Raw genomic sequence first — 4,716 nt, 5'->3', positions numbered from 1 at the left:
CAGTGCTATCTATGTTTTAACAAAAGTGCCTGCAGAAATAAAGTTATATGTAAAATTGCATGCAAAACCTCACCTTTAAATATTTTCCCATTTTGGACTCTAGAGCAGTAATCTTGCCTCAATCTGCTTATACTTGAGAGACTATAGCTACAGAGAAGGTTGTGGTTAAGGCAGAGAAATGTGTCTCCCTGTCACAGCAGATGTTTGTTTGGGTTCCAGTCCTCTAAATGTGAGAGACAGAGAAGTCTGTGGAACAGTACTTTATTTTGCCAGCCTCCAGAAACAAGTTTTATAGCTGTAAATATAAAACTACTAAATCTATAGGACCTGAGGATTATTAAAACCTAACGTACAGATCTTGCCATTTGCCTCCAACCTTCCCTTTATTGATTCCATAATTTTATTGATTCCTTTTCTTGATTTTAGTGGAATTTCTCACGCTGGAGATGCACTATATGTATCCATAACATTAGGGACTAGGTTCTGCCTTAGGACATGTATTTATGGTAGGACAGAAGAATTCCTTCACACAGTGATCAAGAGTGTTTCATGCCCTAGCACCAGTGTGCCTGGCGACTATCTGGTCTGAGTCTCCGTGGTCAAATGGAGGGAAGCTTAGCTGGGGGAAATTGAAGAGCTGTCTCCTTTCAGAGCAAGTAAAGACTAGCAATGTTTCTGGGTCATGTGTGTGCAAGAGGTGTGAGGTAGGGAAGAGAAGCATTTCTGTGGTTGCCAAGAGGATAGATTCAGAGAAACTAAAAAGGAGACAGAACACAGAAAAGGAAGCTGTGAAGTCTATCCCTTGTGAGTTATGATAAAGACTCCCCTCTACCTCTGCTGTGGACAATTGTATATATATGATGGAAAAATCTGAATAACCTGGACTAAGGAGTAGAAAATCAGCTTCAATTGGCCAGCAAAGGAGGGATTGCCTGTTTCAGCAGTGGCAGTTGAAAGGTACAGCAGAACCTGAAAATTCAATGTCTTGTGCTCTGGAAGTGATTTGCCTTCTTACCCCCTCCCCCCCTCCTTTCAGTCTCATGTATATTTATCACAGCTCCCATCTGATGCACAGACTCTTCCTGCCTTGTCCTAAAAAATCCTGACAAGCTGCTAGAACATCTTCTGCCCCAAGCTGCACTACACTTGTGGAAATTTGTCTTGTAGAGGGGAGGTGAAAATGTACAGGTTGCTGCTTAGGATTTTTATTTTTCCTGGAGAGAGGAAGGATTTTGTTTTGGCTGAGGGCCAAGGCTGAAACACTTTCTATCCTTGAGAAGGAGTTTTTTAGAATGGTGGGAAAGAGGCAATAGAAGACTGAAAATACAGTTGCCTGGACATGCTCCTTATGACTTTCAATGAATTCTCCAAATCAGCAATCCTGCAGGAGCAAATGAGGTTATGTGGTTATCAACTTTCTTCTGGGTTGAACATTTTTTCTATTTTATTTTAATATTTCCTTTACATGGCTGAGGAAAAACAAGGGTAGTTTCTCTTTCATTTAAAAACATTTCTATTTTTGCAGGACAGTAATATTGTAAAAGGTTCACTACTAAATTTTAAAGTAATAATAGCTCTTACTTGATTCTCTTTTTGCTATAGATCTCAGTGTCTTATCATAACATGCATCCTTGGAGCTAGCATGTCATTATAGTGCTCTGATTTATCCACAGCACTTTTTATTGGGCTAGCTTTTATTCCACATAAATATCCATTTGTTTCCTGACGTTATATGTTTGCCTGTCTGTGCATTTCAGAGCCAATGATAAAGCCACAATGTCCTGGAATCGGCTTTGCTTCTTCTTGTGACTGGAGCTGTTGTAAGAACTTAAAGAACACCATTGCCTGTCTCAAACACTGTAAAGGCCACAGAAGGAACTGGCCATAAGAGAATCCACCATAGCTGGAACTTGAGATAAGCACAGAAGGGAAGAATTTTTGACAGGAAAGTGCTAATTCCAGGCCTGGTGGAGGTGACATCTGGTTAGCACATCCCGGTTAATGCACAACAGGCTGTAAAACAAAGACGTGAGATCTCTGGGGGAAATGATGTTGCTACTGATGCTGGAATCAATTGTCTGTAGCTGCCTGTAACTGTATCTTCCAGGCTTTTCCTGTCGTGGATCAAGGAATTAAAGTTAGGAAGACTGCCTAGATTGGAAATGGATTAGTGGGGAGAGGGAATGTGTCCAATGACCACAACCATGGCCTTAAGAGGCCCAGACACAATATTATCTCTTATCTCTTTCCAATTTGTTCCAGACTTTTCTGTGATGAGAAATGTAAGGTAAAGCACAGGGAAAAGCTCTTACATCAAACCTCAGTGACCAAAACAAAACTTCAAATTCATGACTATACTGTCATTTGTTTCTGAGTTTTTATTTCTCTCTACCAGCTTCAGCCTGCAACACTTCGTTTAATCACAAGATCCCTCTCTTAACTTAAAAGAAGAAGAAGCTAGAGTAATCCTTTTACTTTGTTAAGAATATCTTTTGGAGCATATTTCATATTTAGGGCAGATGCCATTTCCACTTTATTTAAAACCAGCTGGAAGCTAAAGGCTGCATTTTCCTTCCTGACCTTCTGCTGAAAAATGCTGTTTTCCAGGGGACTTGGGAGAGGAGGGAAAAGTTATTCAAGATATCTCCATATCAGCAGAGCTAAAATATTAAGTATGATGCCTCAAATAAATTGATAAAACCTGGTAATTTACACCCTTTAATGTTTGCTTATATTTCCAGTTTGTCATTCTGTGTCTGTAACCTGTAAGAATGTATGCTCTATTTTCAGTTGACATTTCATGACTCACATGTGTATGGACATCTGAAATCCCAAAAGAAATGAAAGAGATTAGAAAAACATTAAATGAAATTCCAGTGGGCCTGAGCTAATATTTATTGAGACTCCATGACCTTAACACTTTGTAGAATGCCTTCCACTATAATTTTTGCTCTGCGCTTCACGCTACGATCCATAAGAGCCAGAGGATGAGCTTCAGTTTGCTTGTGGCATATATACCTTGGCATAGTGACAAGGTATATGTGGTATCTGGCTTATCAACAGGCAGCAGGCAGGGCCAGATTGACACCTACAGATATGTCCCACAGTATCAAGAAAAGCAGTACCTGATAATGGTTTCAGAGATGGTTTCAAATGAGTACTGGCAATCTTTCTCTGAGACAATAAACTGTAGACCTTAAAAATGTTTTCAATAGGTTGCAAGATTGAAAGATAGTAAGTTCAAAGTATACAGATAGAATAACAGTGCAGCTGATTGAAGGCCCATGAACCAGTGGTATAAGGGAACCTATTGTAATTACTTACACTGAACAAGAATAATTTGTAAATAAAAGCACACCACATGATATAAAGAAAACATATTTGATGCTTAGGTTATTTCTGTGGGTTATTGCTCATATATAAATCATGCTTTATAAATCCCTTATTTTTCTGTCTGAAGTGGTTCCCATTAAAAAATCAACATTTGCCCACAGATGAAGCAGGTTACAGTCACTCGGTTCAATAAATTTTGGTTTGAGGTTGGAAAGGAAAAATGTTTCTACGTCTTGCAGCTTTGAGTTTGGTACCTTTGATAACTGCTGATAGGGTCAAATGTGTGGATTTCATACTGGAAAAGAAATACTATGTGTTCCCTGTACATCTGACCCTCTCTTTACTGAGAATTAGTTTACTGTCTCAGTATTAAGTACAAAACCTGAACTTAGCATATTAATATTGCTTACACCTAACATTTCCTTCATTCCCTTGTTGGGGTCTCCCAGTTTATCTTTGCTCCTTCATTCTTTTTCTGATACAAAATAAAAGTATTCACTTTTCACACATAACTGTATTTAAAAGTGTCTTTACAACTGGAAATACTAGACAACTTTCTTGCCTGGGCTAGTGCTAAAGTCAGTAGTTAGATACCTTTTGTTTTTTCAATCTCTCTGTGTCAGATTTCTTTTTGGGATAATGGGATTTATGACTAATTGCTCCTAGATCAGGCTTATTTAACTGTTGACCTTCACAGCTAGCTACTGAAGTATGGTTGACAGATTAGAGAACAGTGCTGCCTTAGATTTCACTCTGTGTCTACAGCTTCTGAAGGCAAGAGCAAACTGGATGAGCAGGGCAGTAGAAATGGACATAAATGATGGTCTTTCAAACAAAAAATAAAAAGTGGGTAGATCTGAATTTCCTCCCTGGATTACCCACAGACTTCTATGGCACCTCTGAGCATCTTGTGAAACACCTCTTATGGTGTCCCATCACTTATGGTGTTTAAGGACATTTACTTAGAACACAAGAAGCATTATGGCACTGAATTTTAATGTGCTTTGTTCTTCAAAAGGAAGATCTGTACAAGCATAAATGAACATGGAATTTTTATTCGTCTCAAAATAGAGGAGTGATCAGTAAAGCTCTGATTTTCCACATTTGTGTTGCATAGTCTTTATTAGATATAAAGAAATTTTCAGAATTTTTAAGGCTTGGCACAGCCGATATTTTGGAGGCTATCTGCTCCTAAAAGAGAGAAAATTTTAAAATATTTGATATTTAACATAAAATAATATAACTGATTCTTATAATGCTGCTAGGTAAACTACTTAAGGGTGTGTATGGGAGGCTGGAGAAGGAAGGTACTCTGATTGCAAATTCAGTTCCACTCCTCCTTCTCCTTCTCCTTCTCCTTCTCCTTCTCCTTCTCCTTCTCCT

The sequence above is a fragment of the Corvus kubaryi genome, unplaced genomic scaffold (genome assembly GCF_017639235.1).
Source record: "Corvus kubaryi isolate FWS band 111438036 unplaced genomic scaffold, C.kubaryi_AGA036_p1.0 37256, whole genome shotgun sequence".
In the NCBI taxonomy this organism is placed as follows: domain Eukaryota; kingdom Metazoa; phylum Chordata; class Aves; order Passeriformes; family Corvidae; genus Corvus; species Corvus kubaryi.
This window is presented reverse-complemented; position numbering follows the sequence as displayed.